General features: G+C 40.3%; 1 protein-coding gene and 1 pseudogene across 1 annotated transcript in view; both read left to right on the top strand.

The window, feature by feature from the left end:
- LOC120466787 (uncharacterized) overlaps positions 1-18211 on the top strand; it is a 329947-nt gene that overhangs the window by 287914 nt on the left and 23822 nt on the right. The window lies entirely within an intron of this gene.
- LOC148971944 (uncharacterized) lies at positions 7288-8908 on the top strand (annotated as a pseudogene).

The following is an 18211-nucleotide window of genomic DNA, read 5'->3' as shown; positions in this document are numbered from 1 at the left end:
CCATAGGGCATGAGCCCATTGTAGAGCCCGACCACGGAGAAGGGAAATGAAAAAGGCCACCTTCGATTGTTCAGTGGGGAACGAGGATGGAATCATTTGCATGTAGAGCTTGCACTGCAGAAGGAAGCCGCTGCACTCCTCCTCCTCGCCAGAGAAGGGCGCTGGTTGGGCCATGGGACATACAGAGGCAGAGGAAAAGGCTACGGTGGAAGTAGCGAGCACGGATGCACTGGTCCGGGGAAGGGGTGATGTAGGCAGGGAACTCGTGGCCGTGGTGGTAGTGGGCGTAGGTTGTAGCATGTTTGGATGGTCTGGTCTTCTGTCACAGAACAGAAGGGCACAGACAGGTGAGTTTGAACAGAGTTTATTGAAATAGGATAACAATGGTAAGTAGCGTGGTAGTTGAAGTTGGAGATGGATATAAACAGTCTGATGATGGTTCTCTTATCTGAATAGGAGCTGGAGACAGGAGCGGACTGGAAACAGACGGGGACCAAGGACGGGAACTGACGGCAGGCTGACGGGCTGGAGAATCAATGCAGGTAAGTGATAGCAGGAACGTGGAATAGCAATAGGGAGTCTGTAGTCGTGGTAAAGACGAGACCAGACAGTGAGTGACTGAATGAGGTGAGTATATATGGAGTGGATGATAGTCCGGATAAGTGATGGCAGGTGGTGACGGCAGGTGGTGATGATTAGTAGTCAGGGGAACCGGAACGAGTAGGTGGAGTGAAGGTATCTATTGCTGATGCCGACGGATCCGTGACACATCTCTATACAGCACTCTGACTCTGTAGGCGTTATTGTCCGACTCGAAATGAACGTTGTAAAGGATTCCTGTGTAAAATGTTTAGCGCAGACACCTAAGATAACATTGAGCCAGTTGATAGGGTTGTTGGAACAGCGTCATTAAAAATGAATTTCATCCACTGGTCCATGGTAGTTTGGTCCGTTTTTGGTAGAGAAAACACATTTGAATGTTGATTTTGGCAGTCAACAGCAGAGCAACTCACGTGTACATTTCTGCATCTTTCTTGACTGAATATGGGGGAGAGGGCTTCCTGCAGCATATGTCTGCGGTGTCCATATATGGTATATCCTGCCCCGTCTTGACGTCAGGTCGGGGGAGAAATTAAAATCTCGTATTTGAGTGCGCGTGCACATGGGCTGGTTTACGAACCCTGGGGTAAACAAACGCTTCACTTTTGAATATCGGCTTCCCGGCCAATGTATAATCGTTAGGCAATCATAACATTGATTCTTGTGGAGAAGTGAAAATTGCAGGTTATGACTCCTTTAAATACTGATACAGGCAAATTATCCATGTTGGTACTACTCGACCTCAGTGCTGCATTTGATACTGTCGATCACAACATACTTCTTGACAGGCTGGAAAACTGAGAGGTTATTTTGTGAATATAGGAGAACTTAAGTCTGAGTGGACATCCATGACTTGCGGAGTCCCTCATGGCTTGATTCTTGCGCCAATGAGCCAAATAATGGGAAAAGAACCAAATCGCTTACCATAGCTACGCAGATGACACACAGCTCTACTTAGCCCTATCGCTTAATGACTACAGCCCCATTGACTCCCTGTACCAGTGCATTGATGAAGTAAACAGTTGGATGTGTCAACTTTCTGCAGTTAAACAAAAACAAAACTGAAGTCATTGCGTTTGGAAACAAAGATGAAGTTCTCAAGGTGAATGCATACCTTGACGCTAGGGGTCTAACAATTAAAAATCAAGTCAGGAATCTTGGTGTGTCTCTAGAGTCCGACCTTAGTTTCAGTAGTGATGTCAAAACAATAACTACATCAACTATCATCTGAAAAATATTTCAAGAATTAGATGCTTTGTTTCCAGTCAAGACTTAGAGAAACTTGTGCATGCTTTCAACACCAGCAGGGTGGATTACGGTAATGGCCTTCCTAAAAAGACCATAAGACAGTTGCAGCTCATACAGAATGCTGCTGCCAGGATGCTGAGCAGGACAAGAAAATATGAACACATCACACCAGTCCTCAGATCTTTACACTGGCTGCCAGTTACATTTAGGATTGATTTTAAAGTATTATTACTGGTATATAAATCATTTTAATGGGTTAGGACCTCAATATACAGTATTGCAGATATGCTCACTGAATATAATCCCAACAGATCACTCAGATCATTAGGATCACATCAGCTAGAAATACCAAGGGTTCACTCTAAGCATGGAGAGTCTGCTTTTAGCTATTATGCCAGCCGCAGCTGGGTTTTCAGGTTTGCTCCTACAGTAGTCACATTCAAATCCAGACTCAAAACACATCAGTTTAGCTGTGCATTTATTGAATGAGCACTGTGCCACTGTTCATCCGACTGTTACTGTACTCATTTTATTTTTGATTCTTAATTGTTTAAATTATTTACTGTATTTTATTTTTATCATTATTATTTTTTATTCTAAACTCTTTTAATTAGTCTGATTTCTTTTGATTATTTTAATTTCTTCTATGTAAAGCACTTTGAATTGCCATCGTGTATGAAATGTGCTATATACTGTATATAAACTTGCCTTGCCTTAAACAGCAGACTTAATATTTATCCATTTCTGGTCATAATTTGGATACAATGCGCATCTGAACCATTGATCTGCACTGCTTATATTTATCACGCAGAAAAATGCCCCTAACCAGTCGTCTGTGGATGAGAATCTGAAACAAGGACCGTGGGACATTGTCCAGCTCCAATTTTGAGACGCAGTGAAAGCATAACTTTTATATGACTCTTAATTCAACAGGAAAAAATGCTTGTTCTGCACATCATACTTCATTACGCTATTTCAACATCATTGCACACGCAAGTTAGCCTGGCAAGCCAGACCTATCAAGATGTTAGGTCTGGGAACTCACAATTGGCATACCTCAATCCGGGGGGCGGGATAAAAGGTTGTCTTTCAATATCCCTCTGCACGCCATAGGATAGCGCTAACAAACCAGAGCAATGAATGGCTGTGGCTGAGTGAGTCTTATGCGTTTTCCCCATGGTTTTCCCTCCAGCGGAGCAAGTTGATATATTAAACTTTTGCCGTATTCGGTCGTCAAAACTCTGAACACATCTTCCTTTTTTAAGAATGACTTAAGTGACATTCTCTTAACTCCAAGTCATCCGAGTTGCAGCCAAAGCCGATAGCCGAATCGAAAACCGCTGTTTACCAGCTGCATCTTGTTTGTTTTCAAGTAGCAGGGAAATCACCTATGGAAATCACGGCGCAGAACCGTCACAACTCTGCCGTCATTGTGTTAAGCGCCTGCCCACCAACTCTATACACGATGTGATTGGCCTGACCAGAGTTTGGTTTTTCCACTTCGAAAGTCAACGGAGAGTTGCTAGACCACGCTTTGCTGCAAAATAATTTTTGCTGCCGCTAGGGTGCGTCTAGATTTCTAGGCTACACGCAAGTCCTTTCAGTTTTGGTTTTCAATCCGATGAAGTGTTAAAGGAGAACTCCGGTGAACAATGAACCTTAAGTCTAATGCTTCGTTTTGCATGTATGGAGCCTCATTATGTTACTGTTAGTGTGGGGCTATTTTGAGCCTTGTTAGTGGTATGAACTAGCGATTTCTTTTTACTTAGTCAATGCCCCCATTACTAGCATTATACGCTAAACAATTTCTAGATATAAAACTCTTTACATTCGATTATCATGAAAACAAAACTCAGAGAACGATTGACTAGGTACCAATGTTTTATTAGACCAAAGGTTCATTGTTCGCCAGAGTTCTCCTTTAAGTGTTTGACACACATTTTTGCCCATCAGAAATGTGTTGTTTCGACATGTTGTGGTCATGGTGAACCTCTCTGATATCCGTTTGTCATACTGGTGACAGATCAAGTTTGGTACTGGTATAGGGCCTTGGGCATGTTCTTTGCACAATTTGATGGCCTGGTCACTTGTAACACCACCATTTAATCCCTCGGACAGGCGTCTGATTATTTGGGCCATGGGATTTGAGGGTTTGCGTACAAAACCCTTGAGTTTTTGCAAATAATTTTCGTATGGAAAGGATGATATAATATCCAGATTGCCAAAATGTTTTCCATCCTGTGCAAGATGGATCAACCCATGCACATTGTACACTAGCTGATCATTTCCATACAGGCGGGCAAAATGTTCCACAAAAGCATGAAGGAGTCTGTTGGCATATTTGTTGTACTTTCTAGCAAAGAAAGGGGTGGCCAGCATATTGCCATGGCTGTTGACAGCAGAAGGAAGTTTGCATATAGATCAGGTCTTAACACCTTGCGCAACACCACCGGCCCTGTGTATAAGAGAAACTGACGGAACTCCATCGCCTTCCACCTATCCACTTCGTTCAGTGCTCTTGGCCTTCAGCAAATTCTGAAGGAATGTGGGGTCTTAAGCTTAGAAGATTTCTAGATATTCTGTCCACCTCTCTCCCTGGTACACGGACAGTCAGAGGACCTTTCATCCACAGAAAGATGAGGCGCCTTACCACTCCCAAGCACACCAGGTGCATGTAGTCCAGTGGGACTTGAGACACCAAACCTAAATGTACATTTGTGAAGGCATGAGGACCATGGTGATGTTCCTCATCCTCCTGCCTGGCAAATGTGTCATCAGACCGTGTTTGGCCATTCATGAGGGGGTATGTCATGCGGTGGTTGAGGTACACCCCACTCTGAAAACACTTGTCACAGCCATAGTAAACATTAAAAGCCTTTGTGACTTTCACAAAGGATTTTGCCGGTGCGTCACAGATCATCGAATGAACTTTTAAAGTGAGCCTTTTCCCCTCAAATGTAAACCTCTCCTGTAATTGTGAGAGTTCATTTGCCAAATCTGTGAGATACATTTTTGATGACTCAGGTCCCAGATAGCAAGCAGAGTTGGGCCGATTCTGGCTGAAATGCGTCAGTGTCGGCTCACTGTCGGCATCGGTGAACAGCTACTGGGCCAGATCCTTGCCGACTGTGTATGGGCCAGTCTGCATGGGCAGTGTCGGCTGAAGGCAGTTAAACAGGTGTCAGGTCCATGCTCAGTGTAACTGTGTGTATTTACCATCGGCCCAATTTAGTTTTGTCACAAGCTGGCCACTACTAGAATTAAGGAACTCAGCCGCCTGAAAAAAGGTTTTGGCGGTTAACAGTTTCGATCACATCTGGCTGACTGACGGCTTTTTCTGTATGGGCCAGTATCGATTGAAAGCCAACACTTTATTACAAATAAAATGTATAATTATAATTAGTCTTAATGCAGAATCAGCTCATTTCCAAACAGCGATTTGTCTTACAACACAGATCCTTGCATACAATGAATGATTATAAATAAATAAATGGGCTGTAGGCTATACATGCACACAATGATTACATAAATAAATAAATAAATGGGCTGTATACATGCACACATTGATTACTTAAATAAATAAATAAATAAATGGGCTACATGCATACAAATGAAGTAAAAAAAAGTACAAAGCCTACTGAGAGGCATATTTATGCGGTTGTCGGACATTACACTATGTGGCCGCCAGTGGAACTGACGCAGCCAAGCTGTAATGCAGTTTGGCGGCAATTCTAAAAATTATGCGACAGACGGACACAATCCAATACACGGCCCGATTCTGCTGAGCGACTTTCGGCCCACTTGCTGTGGAATGGCCACAGTTCGACTGTCATCATCGATTTGAATCCTGCAACGCACGAAACTTGCTCACTTGGACATCATCACAGGTAAGTGGAACATATTGATTACATTTGGAGATATTAAACTTGCAATCAAAACGTTTGTAAATATTATTTATTTTGCTATCTAGTTAAAAGATTGAATTCTCCATAATTACGTAATTAAAAACTTAAGTTACTCGCTAGGTATTAAGTATAGCCACGTTATTCAAGTTAAGTCAAGATTCAGGGACAGTTAACGTTAGCAATTTGACGTCAAAACAAACAATTCAGCAACTTAAGTACGTTATTTAAAAGTATTATCCACCCATGCCTGTCGCGATAGTTAAATAACCATCTGATCACGATTATTTGATTATTTCACTCGTTTAGGCCTAATAGCTAGCTAAAAATAGTAATAAAAAAAATAAAAAATTAGCATCAGTAAAGTTTTCGTGCACTAGTAATCGAAGCATATAAAGCATAATTTTATGGGGCAGAAGAATATTTACATCGTTAAATTAAAGTTAATAGAAACTTGTGTTCCCTCAAGCTGCAGCTGTCAATCATTCTTCGTTCTACATTCGGACAGCACGTTCTGTTACTAGTCTAGCGTTAAATGCGGCGGCATCTCCAGCAGGACTTTCTCTGGCATTTGCATGTAAGGCGGCATCAGATATACACTAGGATTTGTTCACATAACATCTCTTTGTTTTGTGCCGTGAACTTTTGAACGCACACTTGTGCAGCGCTGTGGTGCAGATGTTGCTTTAAGCACATCATTCTGCACAAGCCAAGGGCTGTGAAATATTAATAAAAACTGTGCCGTTCTGTTTTAAAGCGTTTCATATTATCATAGTTTTGCACAATGAAGGATTATTCAAAGCCTGTCTTTTTCTTGTATCTATCATACAACTATCTATCATATATCTACGCAATACTTTTAAAATAAACATATTTTTAATTTTAGATTGTGTGTGTGTGTGTGTGTGTGTGAATCATTCGATTCATAATAATATAAACATTTTTTTCATTAATGTATTTTATAAGAATAGAATTAGTCATTTTTATTAAAATTTTAGATTTGATAAAATTGCTGTGCATTAAAGACTTCTCAATAATTAATTTTGCTGCTCTATTATAGTTTAATAAATTAATTTACCATAGCTTATGATGATATGTTTTTATTCATTTGTTGTTTTTCTCTATAATAAAGTATTGTATATTATTTGGATTCTGGATCGTGTAAAAAATAAAAGAGACCATTAGTCCCACAAACACAGATGTAGATATTCTATAGTGATGTTAAATTTGTGTGTGTGTGTGTGTGTGTGTGTGTATATATATATATATATATATATATATACACACACACACACACACACACGATGGCCTTTATGGCCTTTTCTGTGAATGGCCAGTATGTTGTGATTGTAATGAATTAATATCCGAGACAGAAAAAGATTTTTATAATAGTGCAACATTTTTAATGTAGATTTCTCATTTATCTGTTTCTCTAGGTTGGAGAAAGAAAACTGTTTCCCTGGGTTGGAGAAAGAAAACTCAGGTGAAAACATGGATGGACGCAATCTGAGAAAACGAGCAGTGAAACGTGAGTTCTATGCTTAATTCGTTTCAAGATGAGTTACAGGACTGTGGAGCTGCAGAGAGCGCTACAGTGAATATCTGTAATTCAGCTGAATACCAAGATCAGGGTGATCAGGGAGAATTTTCTGACATTGAAGATGATGGTTCTCAGAGTGATGATGACATAGAAAATGTCAGTATGTCGCTATCTGAGTCTTTGTGTGACTGGGCAGTTCATTTCAGGGTATCTTTAGTAGCTTTGACTGCACTTCTGGCCATCTTGAGAGTTCATCATCCTTTTCTACCAAAGGATGCTAGAACTCTTCTCCATACCATTACTTCTTACAGCATCCAAACTGTTGCTGGTGGTACTTACTACTACATTGGCATTTTGAAAGCTTTTTCAAAGAGCATGGAACGTATCTGGTCTCACATTTCAAGCAGACATGAATTCAAATTGCAGCTGCATGTTGATGGTTTGCCTTTGTTTAAGAGTTCTTCTGTTCAATTCTGGCCAATTCTTGGCTTGCTACAGGGTGTTGTGAAGAAGCCAGTTGTCATTGCTTTATTTTGTGGTACTTCAAAGCCAAGTTGTCTGGTTGAGTATTTAAAAGATCTTGTCAGTGAGTTACAAGTGCTAAGCAAAGGATTCCTTATAAAGGGGAAACAGTGCTTCTTGAAGGTCACCTCGGTCATCTGCGATGCTCCAGCAAGAGCTTTCAACAAAGGAACAAAAATCACAATGGTTACTCAGGTTGTGACAAGTGTGTCCAAACAGGCATTTATCTTAAACATAGGATGACATTTCCAGAAGTCAACAGCCCTCTCCGAACTGATCTGTCTTTTGAAATGATGTCTGATGAGGACCATCATGTCACAAAGTCCCCATTACTTGATGTAGGTATAGGCATGGTTACATGCTTTCCTCATGATTACATGCACGTTGTATGTCTTGGCTCTGCCGCTTGTCTTCTCATCAGATGAACACTTTCTCTAGTGAACTTGTAGGCCTGAGATGTTTCATTCCCATGGATTTTGCTCGTAAACCCAGAGGGCTTTCAGAAAGGCTCAGGTGGAAAGCCACAGAGTTACGACAGTTCTTGTTGTACACAGGGCCAGTGGTTCTCCAAAATGTGTTGTTGGCTTCAGTCTACAACAACTTCATGTTGTTATCTGTTGCCATTTTCATCCTTGTAAGTCCTTCATTGTATGCAAATCTTCAAGACTTCGCACACACATTGCTTGTGTCATTTGTGACACATTTTGGTGAATTATATGGTCCTGAATTTGTTACTTACAATGTTCATGGGCTTACCCATCTTGCTGGGGATGTTCGAATACATGGGAATCTGGACCTAATATCTGGATTTCAATTCGAGGATTATTTAGGTAAGTTGAAAAAGATGATAAGAACCCCGCACCATCCACTGGCCCAGGTTATACGGCGAATATCTGAAATGGATCCTTTTACAGGAAATGATGAATCATCTCATGGAAAGAGAAAGTTACAAAGGAGCATAACCGTGGCCCAGTTCCACCCTCCGTGATGGGCATGCCCGTACTTCAATTCCAGGACCTTGTCATAGGTGGTACCAAAATCAATGTATCAAGCAAGGGAGACAGATGTGTTAAGATTGGTGGCTCCATTGCTTTGATTGACAATGTCCTTCAGTTTCAGGGTAAGATATATCTTGTCTTCAGGGATTATGAATCAATGGAACCGTTTTTTGAGTATCCTCTGAATTCTTGTGAGTCAACCTTGTTGGCAAAATCTCATCAAACCTGAAAATCATTCAGTTGCTTGATCATGTTGAGAAATACGTGAGGTTACCAAAACAAGATAAATTTGTTGCAGTGCCACTACTTCACTTGTGCCAATGATATAATTAAGCGTTTTTTTCTTGGTCAGCTTTGAAGTTAAAGGAGAAACTGAATAAAAGCTGCTGGTTCCAGTGTTCCTGTCATCATAATTATTATTATATTTAGTTTTGTTTTTGTCAGTTTCCTTTGTTCTTAGTTTGTCTCTCTTGACCTAGATGCTCAGTTCTTTTGATTAGTCATTTCATTAACCTGTTGTCAATTAATTAGCTAAGTTCTCTGATGTATAAATACTTCCTGTTTCATTCAGATCCTAATAGATCTGTGGTCTGCATATCCCCTCTCAAGCCCCCACACTTGAGTCTTGGCCCTTTATGCCAGTTCTGTCCGGAAATATTCCTCCTACGATATCCCTTCTTGATTTTCTTTGTCCCATCTCCTCTGATTTTGTCAAGTTCCTTGTATCCATCTGTACCACTGGTACCGTCCTGCTCCTCGCCTCTGCCCCCACCACTTGCTCCATGTAGCTATCCAGCATTGCTTCTGCATTTCCGTCCACCCGCTCGACTGAGGTTGAGTCTCTGACTGATCAGGCCTTTAATAACAATGCCCTTGCCACACGTGCATTTACAAATATATTTGGTGTTGATTTAAAAAAAAAACGTTTGAAATTTGGCCAAAAAAATGGGTGGAAAACATGCATGGCTAAAAATGAAAATGGCCAGTGCTGTTGGCCTAAAACATTAAGGGGCATGGCCCTTTACCAGGCCATTAAAAACAAGTTGGCTCCTAAGCTTGACTGGGACGGATGGGATGCTCGAACATTGTTTTCAACAGGTAAATTTGACATTTTCATGCTAGGTTTCACTTATTCTGCCATTTTAGTCTATCGATGACCACTGGCTAAGTTACATTATTAGACTACCCTCTGGAATGCATGACTTTGATTGGTCGATTGCAGCATTACATCGAGCAAGTGGTTCATTATTATATTATATTGTCCAACCAGCAGTTTAACAGACAGTTGTTAGGCTCATAGTGTTTTGTATGCTGTTTGTAAAATTATTAGTCTGAGTCTCTCTGACATCTGGGAGCATCTCTTATGATGGCATGGAGAAGATCATTGAGCAGCTTCACCTGGTTAGCAGGCAAAACATCTCCATGGATATGCTTTATGACGAGTGTGTTACTGCCAACAACTTCATAAAGCATCTCACAGAGCATGATGACTGGGTGTCCAAGGGAACAGCAGAGAAGTGGATGGAAATTCTACAGGCAGCTGATCTCCCAAACATTCTTTCTGTGGTGTCCTTTGTCCTTAGCATCCCATCTTCCACTGGCTATGTGGAGAGGGTGTTCTCGGCAATGAAAAATAAATGGTCAGATGTACGAAACAAATGTTCAGTTGGACTAATAAAAAGTGAGCTGATCATCACTCTGAATTATGAGATGTCTTGTACAGAGTTCTATAGTGCAGCTCTACAGGACAAACAACTACTCGCTGCTGCAAGAAATGAAAAAAAGTACACATGGAAAAAATAGCTGCACAATGTGCTTAGTCTGGAGGTTTATTTGTTTCTGTGAGATTTTCGGTAACGCTTCCTTTTACAGTACAGTACTTACAGTCAGGGCCGTGCACAGGGGGGTGGCCCGGTGGCTAGAGCCACTGCCCCTCTGCCCTCATTGACTGAGGTGCCCCTCCTGCCCACCTGCTCCGCTTTGCTCAAAGCATTCCGTTGATTCTGTTGTGCACCATGGTTTTGCACCATGTATTTTATATTGTATGTTATGCATGATCACATTGAATTGCTGTGTTTTCTTTTGTGTGAGTTGTTGTGATATTTTGTGTGGATTGCTGTCTTTTTTTTTTTTGCAAAGCAGTATTCCCATAGCCACACCTCTCTTTTTGATCATTAATTGACTAAGTGATGGATTTTTGGGTGGAGCGTTGAATATGTTCCCTATAAAAAACATAACCACTGTGACTGAGACTGATGGTGGCAGCATAGGCCATCCGCAACTGAAGTCAATACATCGAGAGCAAGAAGGAATCACGTTGTGCCTGCAACAGAGAGTGAGCGTTTCAAGTGCGTTGAGACCCGGTTGAGACGGCTTATGGCTATGTGAGATTGCAGCACACTGTAGACGAGTAACCACAACGTCGACGTTTCGCGGAACACTGCCGGAGGAGCGGCGGTGAGACGGGCCGAGGACCGCCTGCGAGAGATTACCGGGAGGCTGAGGGAACGAGTGGAGATAACTGCTGTGGTTCTTCTGCCGTGAACACATTGGACTGGATAGCAGGGTTGCTGTCCAGTCATTTTGTGAGTACATTTGACTTCTTTATTGCGGTGCGCCTATCAGTTCCAGTTTATTGCCTCGCCACGGACGAGAACGAACTTGTTGTGCATAATTTTATTTGAGTGACTTTTGAATTCGGCCGATATTTTAAAGAGGTATTACTTGACTTAATACACTGAAAATGTGCAGATGCAAGTGATGTGAGTGGGACGTCGTATGCTGGCAGTTTTTCTCTTTTTCTTTGTGTTCCAGCATCGATTAATTCTGGCCTCTATGTGTGACTGGAGCGTGTACGGACGTCGGCTGTAATACGGATGCCTAAAAGACGAACTTTGACGGGCTGAGGATTGGAACTCTGGATTTGCTCTCTTTTTTATTTTATTGATTAATCGCCTTGCAATTAATTTTATTGTAATAAAATCTTTATTTTACTTCGGGGTGTTGTTTTCCACTGTTCCCTGCTCCGACAAAGAACCTGATTTTTCTTTATTGAGTTCCTGGGGTCTCAGTTTCCACTCTAGGTGGCGTAGTCGGCTACAAAGTTAAATATACATTTTATTAGTCATTCGGCTGCTGACAATTCCGCCAATCCGCTCCAGGTTTTCCCGCTCGCTCCGCAGTCCGCACTCCGCAGCGAATGTCTGCGGCCCTCTCTTGAAAGTGTGAATGCGACAGTTCACGAAAGCTGTTGCATTAACAGGTAGGCTATGCAAGACTATGGAAGCTTGTTTCCGCCACAGAATGAAAAATAAAAAAGGCAATTGCAACTTTTTATCTCACAATTCTGACTTTTATTCTCACAATTGCGAGTTTACATCTCGCAATTCTGACTTTATGTCTCAGAATTGCGAGATATGAAGTCAGATTTGCGTGATATAAAGTCAGAATTGGGTGTTATAAAATCACAATTGCGTGTTATAAAGTCAGAATTGGGTGTTATAAAATCACAATTGCGTGTTATAAAGTCAGAATTGCAAGATATAAACTATTCTGAGGGGAAAAAGTTAGTATTTTTCCCCCTTAGAATTGGCTTGAGACTCGCAATTGCGAGTATATATCTTACAATTCTGAGAAAAGATGCAAAAAATTCGACATATAAACTCGCAATTATGTGTTATAAAGTCAGAATTGCAAGATAAAAAGTCGCAATTCTGTTTTTTTCTCTCTTAGAATTGCGACTTTATAACACGCAATTCTGACTTTATATCACGCAATTCTGACTTTATATCACACAATTCTGACTTCATATCTCACAATTTTGAGATAAAAAGTCGCAATTATTTATTTTTTTATTTTTATTCAGTGGCGGAAACAAGCTTCCATAATAGACAGTGGTTGAATCTGCGAAATTATTCATTATTTTTTGTTTGTTTTTGTGCATTTATGTCGGTAATGTTTTGCTCTTGATCTTCTACTAGTGCTAACAACTTGTACAACATATCCACGTTCTTACACTGTAAAAAAATATTGATGGTTTAACTTAAAAAAGTAACTAACCTGGTTGCCTTAAAATTTTAAGTTCATTGAACTGGAAAAGAGGGAAAGAGACAGAATTCTGCCTGTCCTTACTCATTGAGAGTCAGTGGAATGTCAGGGCTCACAAGCTTCCTTAATTCCTCCATGACTGTCTTGTTTTTCCATTGATTGTAGTGATGAATGATATTTCACATTGTGAAGACATGTTCAGAAGGAGAGCATATTCATGAAGTAATTGTTTTTCTTCATGATGGAGAAGAGCTGTTCAGCTACTTGGCTGTTTATTCTTCCGGCAAGCTCTGGTACCAGCCCTAACCTCCGAAGGATATCTTTTGGGTTTTTCGTGTTTCTCTCGTAGAAGGTATCATAGAGACAATAGTGTTCTTCCGACCCAGTCAAAGGATGGCCATTCGGGTCTGGGAAAGTTTTCTTGGTTTTGAGCCAGGGTAAACTGTGCCACCTTTGGATGCCCACTGCAGGTTTTCAGGGCAGGTTTTCAGTTCCAGCAGTCGACCCTCATGAGGGCTGAACGGCACCACCTCAGGTTCTCTCAGGTTAGCATGTACTGCAAGCCCTCGGGCAAAATCGTAGATGCTTATATTTGGCATATGTTTCCACTAGAGCAACAAGTCTGTGAAGTCTCGTGGACTTTCTGCCCTAATGTTGCATTTTAAAGAAACAACTTGTCCACAGGGGCACATAACAACAGCCCAACAACTTGTGGTAGAAAGAAAGTACTCAATGATGTCCAACTACATTACCAGTCCACAGTCCAAAAGATTAACACTGTTGTGATAAACACTTGTGTTGAGCCAGATATTTTAACTTACCAGATGCACCCCAAACCTTCTGAAAGACTTTATCGTACTTGCTTCTAATGGGCATCTCTTTTCTTAGACGCAAGATTAATTCCATTTTTGCGCCCCTGGAATCAATGCAGCACTCCTTACAGAGTTTGCGGATGGCATGGACCTGTAATGTATTAAAAAAATAAGGTGTAATTTTCTAGAATAAAACCTGGACAGTACCTGCCATGCTAAAAACACAGTTCTTGTGGAGATCCATGATGGCAATAGGTGGGTGATGTCCACAGCGAACACAGGCAAAATCATAATTATGATCTGTTAACGCTTCAAAATGAAGGTACCCATGTATCAGAGGGTTTTTGTTGGGATATTTTTGTATTTTTCAATAGCTCGACCTAGAGCTGTGTGTGTCTGGAATAAGAGATTTTCAATAACAAATTATATGAAATGCACATGTATGCAATATCCAATTTCACACCTTGAAAACTGTACAATTACCTGAAGGCAGTTTCGAAGGTAAATACAAAAATGGAGAGTAAGAATGACTCTGTCATCGAAATAGTGTACACCATCCTCCCATTCTTGATAGCGAATCATCATGCCACATGAACTGCATTTTTTGGAATAAGTTATCACACCTGTATTACATGAAGACATCATTACAGTAGTGTCACCTAAATCTTGGAACAATAAAAAAAATACAACTCAATGTTAATTTTACATGACACTTACCCTCAACGACTTCCTTCAGTGAGATTATTTTTGCTGATTTAGTTATGATGAAGGGTTTACTGAGAGGAACATTGGGACATTCTGGGCAAAGTTGTTCCTGTGGGATCAGATGCATTGGATGTTCAGCCTCACTCGCCAAACCACAAAACTCTGAGGGCAAGTCCGTAGGAAGCTTTTATTTGTTTGTTAAATTTAAAATCACTGTCTATTTTAACCCCAAGATTAGTTATAACAGGATCCACAAAGCCATTGAGGGGCCAAATCTATCATGGGGTTTGTGGGGCCAAAATGCGGGGCCAAAATGCATGATTTCGGTTCTCATTTAGTATTAAAAAATTTGGGACTAACCATGCTTTGACATCATTTAAACAGTCAAGTAGATGTGACAGGGGGTTGCCTTCATGCTTTCTGATTGGCAAATAAATTTGACAATCATCAGCATAAAGATTATATGAGATGCCATGCTTTTTAAAAATTATTCCAAGCGATAAAGTGCAAAAAGAATAGGACCAAGAATTGATCCCTGAGGGACCCCACAGTTAAGAGACACAGTTGATGAGGTAGAGTCGCCCATTTTAATAGAGAAGCATCTCCCTGAAAAATATGACTGGAATTTTAGGGCAATCCCCCTGACTACTACACAGTTTTCCAAGCGAGATAAAAGAATTGTGTGGTCAACTGTGTCGAAAGCAGCAGTGAGATCTAAAAGCACTAAAATGGCTGAATCACCAGAATCTGTCATTAAAAACCGGTCATTCAAAACCTTTAAAAGTGCAGACTCAGTGCTATGAAATGCTTTAAAACCTGACTGAAAAATGTCTAAAGTGCCATGTGCCTCCAGAAAAGACATAAATACAAATTTTGCTGCATAAATACAAATTTTTCCAAAATTTTCGATAAAAAAGGAAGCTTTGAAATAGGCAGATAATATGAATTATTTGTGGAATCAAGTCCAGCTTTCTTAATCAGTGGCTCAATCACTGCTTTTTACAAAATGCAGACAGAAGACTCCAGAAGACAGGCTACTATTTATAATTTCCTCAACATGAGAGCCAATCGTTTCCCACACATCCTTAAAATGGTGTGAAGGGACAGGGTCCATAGGGGATGTGGAGGGTTTGAAAGATGATCTTTGTAAGAGATGGAAGTGAAACTGGCTCAAACTGACAAAAAATAGCTGAGCAATGCATGTTTAAGGAGAAGTTTAAAAAAGGGGGGCAATATATTGGCTCTGATATTTGAAACTTTACTTATGGAGGGTTCAATACAGACTCCACGTGGATTTTTTGCATTTTGAGAAACTATTTCTGAAAAAATATTTTGTTTATTTAACTTTATAAATTTTTTTGTTAGTTTCACCAACTCTTCTGTAAAATCTGATAAAACACCTGCAGCCCATCCTTTTTCCGCTGGCACTCTGCGCTTCTACACTCTCATCTGGCTGCGCGTGTGGCTTCACAGTGCGATGGCTCAGACTTTGGTCTAGGGAGCATAGCTCTTATTGGAGCTACAGTGTCCAGGACCTCAGAACAGGTGGACAGAAAAACATTTGCTAGTTTCTCTGTCTATTGCTAGTTGCTCTGTGTCTATGGCAAAATGTATTTATGATAAATGTGACAGTTGTAATGTATCACAAAATGTTGAGCATGTTATTTTGTGGTGTAATAAATATAGTGATGAGAGGATCATTTTACGTGATAAAATATATGGATTATTATATATGTAATCTGGAAGGGATTTTGGGAAGGAATGAGAAGATGAGGGATTGTTGGGAGGCTCTCTTTCTTTTTCTGAGAAATTCAGGATTCGTTAACATTATATAGGTTAGGAATAGTTATTATGAGGTGGGTTTTTTTTTGCATATTTGTGTGATTATATATATCTATATGGATAGGTGTCTAAATGTAGGTGTGTGTGTGTATATATGTCAGCCCTGCAAGGTGTCCTGAAAGACCAAGTTGTAGCAGAGGAAGTGCTCCTAACAGCTCTCATAGAGGTTGAAGGGCTCCTTAATTCCAAACCACTCGGATATGCTTCCTCTGATGTGGCTGACCCGGACCCCGGACCCCATCACGCCAAAACTGCTGCTAATGGGGCACCATTTAAATACCAAATCGACTCATGAAAACTTTATCTAACATTGGTCTTCATATCTTATCACAAAATATGCATTAACAGTAGGATTTAATCAGGCTTTCGTATTTTTTCCAACTGTCTGGTAAATTCTACACACAGCAAAACAAATATTAACCCTAATTTGTCTTCTTATTACGAACATATTCATTAAAACTATCAAATAACAGGGTTGAACTCAGCATAACGTGGTTGAAAATAATAACAGGGTTGAAGTGATGATCATTTCAAATGGATTTCTTACCTTTAAAATGAATGATATCAAATATAACATTTATAACATCACATAACACATATAACATCAATAACATTTTATTTTATTAAAGTTGGCAAAAACAAACGTTTTGGTAAGTATTTAACATTAAATCAAAATCATTAAGCATTAATTAATCTAGTAGAAACAATCTGCTGTTAAACTAGTTGAATGAACTTGTGCTCCCTGGGGGGTCGGCGCAAAAAGAAGGCGTGTTTCGGCACAAACATTCCCTAGTGCAGTTCCAGAAAACAATTGCGCCACTGACCAGAAAAAAAATGGTCTAAAGTCAGTGCACGTTGCGCGTACATTCAGATGCTATTTTAAAGGAGGGGGGGGGGGGGGGGGGGTTGAATGTTTTTTTCTTTGCATGATTGTATTTATGGGGTGCAATATAACATGTATTCGTGGTTTTTCTTTTTTTAAAAGTCTTATTTTTCATAAACTTCACGTTTATTGTCAGCCGCGCTCTCCTCTGTCCCCTGAACGAGCGGTTCACTTCCTGATTCTATGGAAACACTCCCTCAGAAATATGTAATGGGCTCAGATTGGTTAGTTTGGCCCGGTGTGTTGTGATTGGCTAAACTGTCGCTCACGTTGTCCGGAAGGTTAACGCCCATTACCTTTACGGGCGAAACATGAAATGTCATGAGCAAATGTAATCAGACCGAGAAAGCGGCGATGAAGAGAGTCAAACAGAACCTCACCACACACGGCTCTTAATAAACGTTTCTGAATGATAATTTGCTACATTTTTTAACTTTATACACGTTTATGTTACACAATATCATCTGACTGGCAACAATAGCAACTTACTTGCTACTAATGTTATACTCAAACAGCGTTGGCAAGTTTACGTTCTTGATCAAATCGAAAATAACGTCATAAAGCATATATACATGAAAAATACGTTTAAAACATTAGTACTTATAGAAAATTCAGGTCCATAATGTTTGTACGCGTTTGTCATAGACACAAAATAGCATAGGCTAAGCCAGCGCTGGCATTTGAAAAAAATAAAACACAAGGCAACGTCTGGAATTATACATGCAAATACATTTAAAATGATGACGTCTTAGCCTACTTACAGGTTGTGGCCCAACAACTGCTGCCTCTTGTTTTAAAGTTGCAACTGCTTCATGTTTTTGTAACAGTTTCTTTTTGAATCCGGTGTTGAATTCGTGGAGATTCTGGAAGCTGTCTTCCGTAAATGCGCAGCACAGAGAGCTAGATTACGATCGTCATTTTCGGGAACATAATCAAACATCCATTGTTGAGGAAGTATAGCGTCCATGGGAAACTCGAACACAAAAGACCTGACAGCTGCATGAACAACACACTCGACGAATCGACGTGCCTCAGAAATATGCGCATGCCCTTTTCTGCATATTCTGAGGGAGGGGTTGATGCAAATGTGTGGGTTAGTGACGTCTAAAACC

This window comes from Pimephales promelas, chromosome 16 (assembly GCF_988280905.1).
Source record: "Pimephales promelas chromosome 16, fPimPro1.hap1.1, whole genome shotgun sequence".
Lineage (NCBI taxonomy): Eukaryota > Metazoa > Chordata > Actinopteri > Cypriniformes > Leuciscidae > Pimephales > Pimephales promelas.
The sequence above is the reverse complement of the archived record's forward strand: the minus strand, read 5'-3'. Positions and strand labels throughout refer to the sequence as shown.